Source organism: Panthera uncia (genome assembly GCF_023721935.1).
Source record: "Panthera uncia isolate 11264 chromosome E2 unlocalized genomic scaffold, Puncia_PCG_1.0 HiC_scaffold_19, whole genome shotgun sequence".
Lineage (NCBI taxonomy): Eukaryota > Metazoa > Chordata > Mammalia > Carnivora > Felidae > Panthera > Panthera uncia.
In genome coordinates, this window is record NW_026057588.1 from 21544252 (window position 1) to 21557480 (window position 13229).

The 13229-nt window shown below is 42.5% G+C and overlaps 1 pseudogene; it reads right to left on the minus strand.

Moving 5' to 3' along the window:
- Window positions 1-1291: 1291 nt before the first annotated feature.
- On the minus strand, window positions 1292-7260 carry LOC125915393 (60S ribosomal protein L23-like; annotated as a pseudogene).
- Window positions 7261-13229: the final 5969 nt, after the last annotated feature.

Sequence of the window (13229 nt, forward strand, 5' to 3'; positions counted from 1 at the left end):
CCAGTACAAGAAATTGACTCAATATCTATCTATCTATCGATCTATTTACCTATCTATCATCTATTTTTATTTATATTGAAGTTAGTTAACATACAATATAGTCTTTCCTTCAGGAATAAAACCCAGTGATTCATCTCTTACATATGTACTCAGTATTTATCCTGAAAAGTGCCCTCCTTAAGGCCCATCACCCACTTAACTCACCCCCCATAACCTCCGACTCCAACAACCCCCAATTTGTTCTCTATATTTAAGAGTCTCTTATGATTTGCCTCCCTCTCTGTTTTTATTTTTCCCTACTCTCCCCCATGTTCATCTGTTGGGTTTCTCAAATTCCACATATGAGTGAAATCTTATGATATCTGTCTTTCTCTGACTGACTTATTTCGCTTAGCATAATACCCTCCAGTTTTATTCACATTGTTGCAAATGGTAAGATTTCATTATTTTTCATTGTCAAGGAGTATCCCATTGTATAATTTCATTGTATCGAATAGTATCCCATTGTCTAACCTCAGCCCAGAGAGGAGGCCAACTCTCTCCCCAAAGACCTGGACCAGCCTACACACAACTTCTTCTGCTGGGAAAGTTCAAATGCCCTGAGCCTCTGGATATCCACATAGTTCTAAAACCAAATTAATTAGTTAATAGTGGGCCCTGTGGCAAAACCTCTCCCACAGTCACAAGGTCTGGACACGACTCCCAGGTTGAAGGCAGAGGATGTGTCTCTGAGACACTCTCTGAATGGATTCAGGGAAGGACTTATTTCTAAAAAAAAAAAAAAGGTGCAAAGAAGTGTAAAGGTGTATATGGAAAGAAAGAGTCCTTCAGACATTGGAAGGGAATTATGTGGAGAAGGCAGTGCCCAGCACAATCTCCTAACAACCTGGCTGTGTGAAAAAGAAGAAACATCTGAGGGCTTAGGGAAAAAAATCCCTCTAACAGTCTCTATGTGGGAGCCCTATCAGCAACAGGCCTGTCTTCTTCTTTCAGAAGGACTGGAGAGCCCTGGAGCTTTGTCTGCTTTCTTGCTTTTCCCATCAGGGAGTGGAGTGAACAGTGACTGTGCTGCACTGTGAGTTGAGCCCAGCTGTTGATCCAAAGTGTGAGAATGGGCATTGGTGCCATCTTCCTCTAAAGGGCTCTTTCCTTGATGATCAGTTCCTGAGCCTACTGCTCCTGTGTGAACTGTCTGCTTTGCAGGATGAAGTCACTGAATTTATACAGGCTATTGAGTCAAGCTGGCTCCTACCCACCCCACCCACATTCCAGAGAAAGCCTACCACCAAGCTTAGGGATCCGAGGGCTTCTCCTTTGGGATATCAGATGGTGATAGCTGTAACTGAGTGCAGAACAGAGTGGGAATCATCCGCCCATCCCTTTGTGCTGGCTGAGTGAGTGCCAGCTTCTTGGCTCCAAAGGGTGAAGAAAGATATAGCTACAAGTGCAGTAAGGGGAAGGGAATGGCCACACAGGGGACCAAAGTTGGTTTGCCATTTCCATCCAATGGGAATGTGATCAATGTAGAAAGATGTTTAACTTCATTTCTCCTCTGCCCAGAAAATGGTCTACCTCCCTCCTAATACCTCTGGCTCAGCCTCCACACAAACAGTTCTCAACCAGATCTCTTCCAATGCCTTAGGGCTCTGGATGTCCATGTAGTCCTGAAACCAAAATTCCAGGGACACTCTGTCTCAACCTATCTCACAGTCAAAAGGGCTGGACCAGATTTGACATTTGCAAGCAGAAGATATTACTCTGGAAAACTGAATTTATATGCACCTCAAGAAAAAACCTAGATTGATAATAAAGCAATGTGGTGAAAATGGATACATGCAAGGCCAGAGTTCTTCATTATGGGTGAGAATTGGATAGTGTTGAGAATGGACTGACTAGCAGAATGTATTAGCAAGGTGGCTGCATCAGGAATCAGAAGAACCTTGTGTGGGTTTTGGCTAAGGAGTACTCTACAGGCTGTCTCTTGGCTCCCTGTGAGCAAGAGGCCCACATTCTACCTTAAGAAAGTGAGGGAAACCTTTGGCTTTTGTCATGCTTCTGCCCCTAAGATCAGTAGATAGGAGCAGGGGTGATTCTGGGGTATATATCAATTACATATTCTTAATCCATTCATCAGTTGATGGACATATTTTCCATACCTTGACTATTGTCAATAGCATTGCTATGAATATTGGGGTACATGTGCCCCTATGGATGAGCACTCCTGTATCCTTTGGATAAATTCCTGGTAGTGCAATTGCTAGGATGTAGGATAGCTCTATTTTTAATTTTTTGAGGAAATTCCACACTGTTTTCCAGAGTGGTTGCACCCACCAGTTTTCATTTTCACCAACAGTGCAAAAGGTTTCCCCTATCTCCACATCCTCACCAATATCTGCTGTTTCCTGAATTGTTAATTTTAGTCATTCTGACAGGTGTGAGGTTGATTTATATTTTCCTGATGATGAGTGATGTTGAACATCTGTTTTCCATCTGGATACCTTCTTTGGAAAAGTGTCTATTCATGTATTCTGCTCATTTCTTCACTGTATTATTTGCTTTTTGGGTGTTGAGTTTAATAAATTCTTTATAGATATGGATACTAACCCTTTACCTCTGATATGTCATTTACAAATATCTCCTCACATTCTGTCAGTTGCCTTTTACCTTTGCTGATTGTTTCCTTCATTGTGCAGAAGCTTTTTATTTTGATGAGCTCCCAGTAGTTCATTTTTGCTTTTGTTTCCCTTGCCTCCAGAGACATGTTGAATAAGAAGTTGCTGTGGCCTATGTCAAAGAGGTTGCTGCCTGTTTTCTTCTGTAGGATTTTGATTGTTTCCTGTCTCACATTTAGGTCTTTCATTCATTTTAAATTTATTTTTGTGTGTGGGGTAAGAAAGTGGTCCAGTTTCATTTTTCTGCATGTTGTTGTCCAGTTTTTCCAGCACCATTTGCTAAAGAGACTGTCTTTTTTCCATTGGATACTTTTTCCTGCTTTGTTGAAGATCAGTTGGCTATATAATTGTGGATCCATTTCTGGGTTCTCTATTCTATTCTATTGATCTATGTGTCTGTTTTTGTGCCAATACCATGCTGTCTTGATGATTACAGCTTTGTAATACAGGTTAAAGTCTGAAACTGTGGTGCTTCCAGCTTTGGTTTTCTTTTTCAACATTACTTTAGCTATGTGCAGTCTTTTGTGGTTCCATACACATTTTAGGACTGTTTGTTCTAGTTCTGTGAAGAATGCTGGTATTATTTTGCTAGGAATTACATTGAATGTGTAAATTGCTTTGGGTAGTATTAACATTTTAACAATATTTAACAAATTGCTTTGGGTAGTATTAACATTTTAACAATATTTAACAAATATCCAATTTTTCCCATTTCTTTGTGTCATCTTCAATTTCTTTCATAAGTTTTCTATGGTTTTAGTGTACATATCTTTTACCTGTCTGGTTAGGTTTATTCCTAGGTATCTTATAGGTTTTGGTGCAATTGTAAATGGGATCAATTCCTTAATATCTCTTTCTGTAGCTTCATTATTGGTGTATAGAAATGCAATCAATTTCTGTACATTGATTTTATATCCTGAAACTGCTGAATTCATGTGTCAGATCTAGAAGGCTTTTGCTGGAGTCTTTTGGGTTTTCTACATAGAGTATCATGTCATCTGTGAAGAGTGAAAGTTTGACTTCTTCTTTGCCAATTTGGATGCCTTTTATTTTGTTTTGTTGTCTGATTGCTGAGACTAGGACTTCCAATACTATGTTGAATAACGTCATGAGAGTGGACAACCCTGTCGTGTTCCTGATACTAGGGGGAAAGCTCTCAGTATTTCCCCATTGAAGATGATATTATCTTTGGGCCTTTTATATATGGCTTTTATGATGTTAAGTTATGTTCTTCTATCCTGAATTTCTTGGGGGGTTTTATCAAGAAAAGATGCTGTATTTTGTCAAATGCTTTTTCTGCATCTATTGATGGGATCCTATGGTTCTTAAACTTTTATATATACATTGTATATAATTTTAATATATATATATATATATATATATATATATATATATAAAAAAAAGAAACACAGCAAATAAGAATCACTGAGCCTGATTCCAAAAGAAAAAAAAGAAGAGGGAGGAAAGAAAAAGAAAAAAAAAAACAAAAACCACAACAAAAAAGGAAACAGTTGTCTGTTGAGTCAGTCAGACCCACTCAAGTAAGCAAGCAGTTGGCAGGCAAGGAGGGGAGGAGTTTGATGTAAGCAGGTCCTGCCTCCACGGGGGCCTCTGTGCTGTTCTCTGAAGTCCCACCATGTTGGTGTTGGAAGGGAAAATGGTGACGCTCCAATCTCTCCTCCTTGGACCAGGCATCTCCACCCACACTGTTCAGGTAGCCCTCAGAGAATAGAGGATGGTCAACTTGTCCTGCTCTACAGTTCTCCTGCACTTTCTAGGTGATCAGCTGGGATTCAAAACAAGAAATCTTAAAGGACCCAGCTCCGTGTAGCTTCTCTCCCCTGTTCCAGAGTAGAGCCACTCCACTCTGCTGATAAAAGGCTTTTGGCTGGTACCTGCAAGGTCTATTGTCCTTGGGGAGGCAATAAACCCTTTTCCCAAAGTACTCCAGGAAGGGGACTTTTGTCTCTCTGTGTGCCTCTGAGATCACTACACTGGGCTATACATACCGGGGCTGGCTCCCTCCTCCTCAGGAGTGTGTGCCATGGCTTCCAGTTCTGTTCCAGAGGAAGTCATGCACTTTGAAACCTTGGAGTTTCAGCTCCTAAGGCTGTTTGAAAAAAAAGAAACTGGCACTCTCCGTACTTCTCATTCCCCTGTCTGTGGTCCAGAAAGGTTTTCCTCTTGTTCTAATCAAAGCTGCATTTTCACAACCCTTCTCTCTTTCTCTCCCTGGTGTCTCCACAGAAAGGGTTCCCTCTCCTCTGTGCCTATGCTGTTTTATTTCCCCAAATTCACATACACACATCTCAATCTTGCCAAGCTGTCTCCCTCCAACTGTGGAGATCCTTCTGCCACTACACAGATTGATTTCCTGGGAGTTCCAAATGATATCCCCTCAATACAGCTGTGTTTGAGGGATGAGGAAATCCTGGTTCCCCTACTTCTGTGCCACCTTAACTCCATCCTCAATAAACATTTATTGAATGACTACTAATGCATTATATTTAGGTTGATATAAAGCAACTAGATTCTGAGGTGCATGGTGGTAGGTACTGAAAGAGATGACTCTTGATGAACATATAATGGTTTATGGGAAAACAGAGGATCCAAAGAAACTAAACTCAAACCAAGGAGGCTCACAGATTCCTCTTCAGCTTCAGCAGCATTCTTGTTACAACACTTCTATTCTCTCCCCCTTTGGATGCTGACTTGTATTTCTGTTAGAACATTTGTAGGAAGCAACTGTTTTTTGCCTATTTTCTCCTCACTGTGATAATAGCACCTTGCTTTTCTCTGAGGGCATTACCCATCCTCAGAGTTCAGTCCATGACTTTTGGATGGAGCCATGATCTTCTTTCCCCAGGCTCTTGGAGTGAGTCATGGACCAGTCCTGGGCAATGAAATATTCCATCTCCCTGAATGGCTATTAGATTAGGGATGGCTTCATAATTCAAGTTGATCCAGTTAGAACAAGCAAATTCTGAGATATTTGCTAGAAGCATAAGAGAAACTTTTTTTTGAGATTGTAGTAAGACTAATGTAAACTTGACCTATAGGAATCTATCATGTAGAGACAGTCTATCTGAGAATAAAGCCAACATAGGAAAGGAGAGTAGAGAGATACAGACTGATTTCTGACAATAATGTTTAATCTCCTGGATCCATCTATCCTTAAACCCATCCCAAGCTATTCAGTTATAAGAGCCAATAAATTCCCTTTTTTGATTGAGTTGAAGGAGGTTATGTCACATATAACCAAAGAGTCCTGAGACAGTACTTAGTAATTTTGCCATCAGTTTCTTATGTTCATGGCACTTCCAACTTCCATAGAAGCCTGTTGGATTCATCTTTGCATCTCCAGTTGCACTCATAGTGATCCAGGTAGGAGGTGCTTAATAAATAAATACTGAGATGCATGGATGATGGATGAATGCATGGATAAGGAGAAATGTCCTGGTTCAAATTGTTTATGTTTTATTTTATTTTTATTTTTTAAATATGAAATTTATTGTCAAATTGGTTTCCATACAACACCCAGTGCTCACCCCAACAGGTAAAGCAGGGACTGTAGTTTATCAAATGAAATCTGTAATTGTATGTCCTGTGTCTATAAATTCAATATACTTGAAGGAAAATATTCTTTCAGTTAGTGAAATTTTTAAAAACCATTTTGAAAATGAGTTTCTGGATTATCTTCTGGGGCTAATACTATCAAAGATAAAAATCCGTTATGAGTAGGAAGGCTGTGACAGGATAGTAGACATTCTGGGATTCTGGCTGGTTTCTTAAGAAATGACATGAATGTATAAGAATGGTTAATTACAGCCAACAAGAGGGAGGTGGTTGTGACTTAAGCTGGTTTGTAGGGTGTGGTTTTGTTTTCTTGTAACTCCTAGAGGCTGTCTGGGGTATAGATGTCACAGATCAGATTGCTCAGTAATCTGATAGTTATCTATACATCCTATCAGTGTACTTTGAATTAAAGACCACTACTTCTTTAGTTTCCTCATATTGAGAGTGCTTGCTATAGTGGTCCCTAGATCTTCCTTCATAACTTTTTTGTGAATGTATGATTATGATAAAATGCTTTTTTATTTTTATTTTTATTATTTTGGGGGGAGCAAATAATTTTTAATTTTTTTTTAAAGCAAATACACCAAAGAATCGTGCAATGCTGCCAGCACTGGATGCAATCCTGACCCACAAGTCTGCACACTTCTTTGTAGCTGGTCCTGTGATAGCAGAAGCTTTCATTTCACCTTTGTTGTTTACTATGATCCCTGTGATATCCTCAAATAGAGAAACATGCCTTCTTTTCTTCGGTATGAATCTCGTTGTCGAATTACCACTGCTGGATGTAACTTCTTTCTCAACTCTGGTTTGCCTTTGTTCACTGTGGCCATCACCATGTCCCCCACAGCAGCAGCAGGAAGTCTGTTCAGTCGCCTTGATCCCCCTTCACAGAGACGACACACAGATTTTTGTCTCCTGTGTTATCAGCATAGTTGATATTGCCTCCTGCCAGAAGACCCAGAGAAATTTGGAATTTCCCACTGGACCACACACCATGTCCTCACTTTGACATCTTGAACACCAGAAAGGGACAGAAAAAGCAAAATGTTTTTTAACTAATTGCTTAAATGGAATTATTTTACATTGTTTTGCATATTAAAATGGATACCTCATTCAAAGGCTTAATTTATTCCTCAGCCTCCATTAAATCCCTTGTTTTAATGTTAAATTAATGTTAACTTAATTTTCAAATACCACCAAAAAGCCTGTGGTAGCTTTGTTAGTGATAAACTCATTCTAACGCTGTCAATTTTCTCTTAAGTCTTTGTTCAAATGTTCTTGCCACCAGAAAAACATAAGCAAGACTTTCCTCTAGGCAGACTCATTTTGCTTCCGTGCATTCTTCTGTGTTTCCTTGGCCTCAGGATGGCTGATGTTGTTGGGGCAGGTTTTAGGAAAGTCCAAGGTTGTGACAGAATGATGTTGGAACCATTGCCTCCTTGGCTGCAGGTGTGATGAGGTTGCATGAAACCAGGCTCCTTGAAAGTGACTAGCACTTTCCCTGTTCCTGAGAGGCATCTGCTTTCTTATGGCTCACATTTCCTCAGACTTTGCAAGTCAGGTCTGTGACCACTGAAATGGGAAGGAGGATTGCTAGTCCTCCTCCCAGAGGCTGACCTGTGACAGGAACTGTGACTGACCTGTTCGGGGCAGCCATCCAACTGCCTATAGGACCAGCACATGAAAAGCTGATGAGTGAAGTGGCCCTTTGGCAGCAGGAGACTACATACCCTGCAGAGCAAACAGTTGCAGTTAGCTCTGTGCATTCCCAGAGTGGTTGGGTCTTCCTGAAATGCCAATTTTGAACTCTTTTTTTTTTTTTGAGGTGGGGGAGGTGGGGGGAGGAAGGGACAGAGAGATTGAGAGTCCCAATTAGGCTCCACACTGTCAGTGCAGAGACCAATGTGGGGCTCCATCTCAGGAACTGCGAGATCATGACCTGAGCTGAAATCAAGAGTCAGATGCTTAACAAACTGAGCCACCCAGGCATCTCTTTAATTTTGAACCTCTGTATGCAGGTACCTAAATCGAAAATATTAGCAACTAACCCAATATTTTATAAAACTCAGTGCAGCACTGTGTGACCTTTCCTTTGTCTCTCACACTTAGTGGTTGAGTTATAGCCCTGTGGAGCCCTGCTCCTCTGTCCTTGGTCTGCTCCTTTAGAACCTCACCCCCTCGCTGGCCTGCTGTGTGAGTTTGGCAGTCATTTGGCTTCTGTGTCTAAGTTCGTTCTCTAAGAACACTTCAGCCCTCCCAGTAATCGAGGGATAATTATAACCATCATGATGCCACCTCCAAGGACTGGGATGAAAATTAATGAAGTGCTTCTCACATGCTCTCAAGCAACTTCAGAAGAAGTTGCTACTTTCTCACAGAATGTTATTCATCCCCTACCAGGTGGGAATTAGAGAACTAATAGGGCAATGTTTCTGGAAGCTTGGCAAGCCTACCATCTGCATCAGGATCCCCTGGGGGAGACAAGGGATTGAGTGGGGGAGGGACTTCCTCCTTGAAATGCAGGTTCCCAGCTCTACTCCACTCCCACAAAATCAGATCCTGAGAGAATGGGGCTTGGGAATTTGTGTTTTAACAAGCACACTCTCACCCCCAGGTGACATTAATGTCATTAAAGTTTGGGGAGGACTTCTGAGCCTTCAGAGGAAAGTGAAGGGGAATTGCTATGAAAAAAAGCTTTGGGTTAAAAGGGGGCATCTCACTCAGCTTCCTTGAGCCTGTGAAAATGGCTTAGTAAGACATTGGAATTATTTAAAATAGAACAAAATGATAAGCCTTGAGATTTTAGGTGGTAAATATAGGTAGTGTGGACAGTTTATGGAGACCTAGAGAGCGGGGTTCAAATTCAGGAATGAGGCCAGAGAAAACTTACTTTTCATCTCTGTGCTTCAGTCTCCCCATATGGTTCAAGGATGAAAGGCTAGGGGTACAACTCTCCCATAGGAGTCTCTTGGGATCAGGGTACCCACATTTAAGCCAGGAAAATGGACTGTGGGTGTGGCTATTGCTACCTGGATCTGCCTGGAATCAAATAGATAAGAAATAAATAGATCTTCCAGAGAGTTCTGCTACCAAAAGAATCACTGACCAGAACAAATAGAGGCCAAGGCTGTTTGCAACTTAACCCTTAAGCCTCCTCTGGCCAGGAAGCAGGCTGAGAAAACTAAACACTTCCCCCAAGTAGAGTATATTCTCTGTTGCCTTTTTTAGAGATGGACAAGAACAGCAGAACAGAAAGGACCTGAAACAAAGGGCTGCAGAAAGCAAGGCCCTAGGGGCCCTCTTGAGGAGCAGGATTGGTGTGCACCCAGTAGGGCAGCTGGAGTGTGCAATGGGTCCATCCCTGTTCCACAGCTGTATGTGGGGTAAGAGAGGCTGCTCCTGCCCACAGAGACAGCCCCAGGAGATGGCCTCCCAGTGATGCCTTGAGGGGGTGGGCCATCTCCCTTGGGCAAGGGGTGTGTGTTCCCCACATGGGAGGAAAGCAAACTTCACATCTGTTACTAGGGGAAAGGCTTAGATGAGAGGATTAGCTTGTTGTTCATGATTATTTGCTTCCCCTCCTGGGGTGGAGGGAATGGGAAGGGGAAAATGAGGATTATTCTTCCCTTTCCATGGATGTTAGGCTTTGGCCAGTGAACTGTGAGTGGATAACTCCTGTTATTTCAGAGCAGAAGCCATGTCTGTTCTCCCTTTGCCAGCATAATTGGCAAAGCTCCAGATAGGACATGCCACTATAACCAAGGCAGAGAAGGAGGGTTGCAGGATCCATGGCTGCCTCCAGCGATGGGCAGTGGGAGCAAGACATAAACTGTAGTTGCTCTAAGCTGGGGTCAGCACCATTTCTGTAAAGGGCCAGGAAGGAAATATTTTAGGGTTTGTGGGCCATGTGGCCTCTGTCACAACTACTCAGTTCTGCTTCTTTATCAGGACATTGGTCATAGACAACATTTAAACAAACAGGCATGGCTGTATTCCAAGGAGACTATTTACAAACAGAGAGTGGGCTGGCTTTGATGCTTGACCATAGTTTACCAACCCCTGCTATAAGACATTGTGATTAGGGGGTCCTTCATTTTCCCTAGGCTGCTGGATCTCATACTTGAACATATATCAGAATCACCTGGGGGCATGTTAGAACACAGATTGCTGGCCCTGCCCAAAGGTTCTGGTAGATATGCCTGTATGGGGGCCCACGGATATACATTTCTAACATGTTTCCAGGTGATGTTGATGCTGCTGATCCTTGACACCTTTTGAGTATCACTGCTCTGGTCCTTCTTGATTGATAAATTATTTGTAAACTGGGGATAATATCAGAACTTAGCTCATGGTGGTGGTGTCCTAACTAAAGGAGATAACGTTGTAACATTATTAGGGGAAGTCCTAGGACTTTGTAAGTTCTCAGTTAGGCACTGTTACCATAACTTACATACAAACACACTCTCTTTCCTGTCTGAAGACACAGACTAATAAATAAAAGGAGGACCGTTTGCTTCACAGGTGAGTCCTCACTTCATCAAAGACTCTACCATAGGATTTATTTAAAAAACATAGTGTTTTAGTCCATTTGCAATGGGCCCTCAATGTCAACTTCATTTCCAACCAGGAAGATTGCTATTACTAAGAACAGGTGGGCCTTTACCATCTCACTGAGAAGGTGGTCATTAGCCCTCTGGCTTCTTTGAGGGCAAGACACTCTAGATAAACTTGATTTCTTCAGGTAAGCACTAAAAACAAAACAAAACAGTTCAACCCAACACAATTTGTGGCCAGGAATGTTACAGCTGTTCTGAGAAGGTATTGTAAGCACTATCAGATGGAGACATAGGTTACAACTGTAGGATTAGGGTGTTCTTGGGAGTCCAGAGGAGATCCCACCAAGCTACCTAACATCTATGACCTGGATCCTTACCTGCAACGGGGATAATATGACTCATCACAGGCTCATTGACAAGATTAAACGAGAGTGTGTGTTTGACGCTTGGGAGTCAGTTACTCTCAGGTTCCTTGCCCTCTTCTTCCTGGAAGTCAGCAGGATGTAGGAATCAAGGATGTAGCCTCTGGATTCAGCTATCTGGGTTCAAAGCTTGCCTCTTCCATTTTGTTGGCTGTGTGTTCCACTCACATTATTTAGCTGTGCAGTCCTCCAGTGACACTATGTTCTCCTCTCAGTGATGATGACTATAACCTTTATTAGACTCACCACATGCCAGGGATTTTGCTAGACAGCCTTTATATCTCCTTTAGTCCTCCACGACACCCTAGAGCAGGTGCTTTTATCACCCCTATTTTATAAATAAGGAAACTAAGCCCTGGGGAAGTTAAATAATTTGCCCAATACAGGCAGTCTGCAGGTTATGAGGGTTGAATTCTGATCTTGTGTTTTGGGAGTAGAGTCCACCCTTTTGGCTGTGACACTGTATTGTTTCAGTCCCAGTTCTTACTCTATCCCCTGGCAGTGTGCTTTGGGGCCCACCTATGTACCCAACCCCCATGAGGCTTCCTTCATCTGTGCCTTCTCAGTAAATGTTTGTTGAGGGAATATAGGAAGGTATAATAAATGCATGTATGAATGTTAATCTGTCTTCAGCCTCTGTGGTGTGTGCCCAGACCTTCCTGGGGAAAGAGGCACAGACACCAGAGTCTTCTTTCACACAGTAGTGCGAAGAACAGACTGTGATCCTGTCTTGGGAGTTGCTCCCAAGTTCCTCCAGGTTCTGGTAACTGTCCCCCACCTGATGTCAGCTGTAGGCACATCACAGTTGGGCCTGAGCATGGTTAATCTTTTTTTCTGTCTCAGCCAGCTAAATCCACATTTGAGTCTCCCAGAAATGCTTCTGAGGATGTACCACCCTCCCCTCCACAAGCACCAGACTTAGTGGTAACACAGGAACTGACAGATCCAGTGCTGAACTGAGGCTGGTTGTTCTCAGGCCTGTGGAGAGAGAAGGATATTACCTTCCCTTCAAGGAGGAGGAGAGAGCAGCCAGTTCCCTGAGCAGGCCAGCTTGGAGGGCACCTCTGGTCAGAAGTGAGGAAAACCAATGTCTCTGTGATTTATGTGAGTTAACGAGGGTCATGTTCTTTCTTGTGCTTCCTATTGGGGGTCTTCTATATGTTAAGCAATTTATGTCAATGATTTTTATATGATTATTATTGTCAAGGAAATTAAAGCCATATTTACATTGGATGCATTATTCAGTTTCTTCATTTATTTAAAAGTCAGTGTTGATAACCCTCTCTTTTGAAGCAAAGTTGGAAGTACAGGCTACAAATTGGCAAATGAAATCCTAGTTCCAAATAGCACGGTGGCATTTGCAAACCCTGTGGCTTCTAATCTGTGTTTGCTTTGGATGGAATGAGAACTGGGAAAGCTTTGGAAAAGCCATCTGCTCAACTCCCAGAAGCAGGTTTATGCTTCTCATTTGGTCTGAAATTTGGACTTGAGTGGGGGGAGTGAGGGGCATGGTGAGCAGTCCTTTTCCTAAACCTACTCATCCCAGATGTCAGGAAGCCATCCTTCTCCACTTCCTGACTCCTCGCTTTCTCAAGGCTCCCTAAGTCATGATCATGTAGCTTAGGGGATGAGATCTGGCATTCCTACTATCTCCACGTCAATTGGGTGTTGTGCCCCTCACCTAGCAGTGCTACCCCTAAGCTGTCTCTTTTTTGTTTTTCCTTCTCTAGTGCAACTTAGCATGTTCATGTCCCAAAAGTCAAGTTCTGGTCAATCCTGTGCTTAGGAAACTTCATTACATCCCTACTGGCTATGTGGCAAAGTCCAGACTTTTTGGTCTCTGGTGCCCTATGCATGCCCTTGTCTCATCAGCACACACCATCGGTCCTGGGCTTCCCTGCCCAAGGGCTTTCTCTGGTCTCTGGAGCCCATGATGCCCACCACACAGAGTTCCAGAAAATTAACACCTCCCTATTCCACCACCCCTGCCCCCTATCATGATA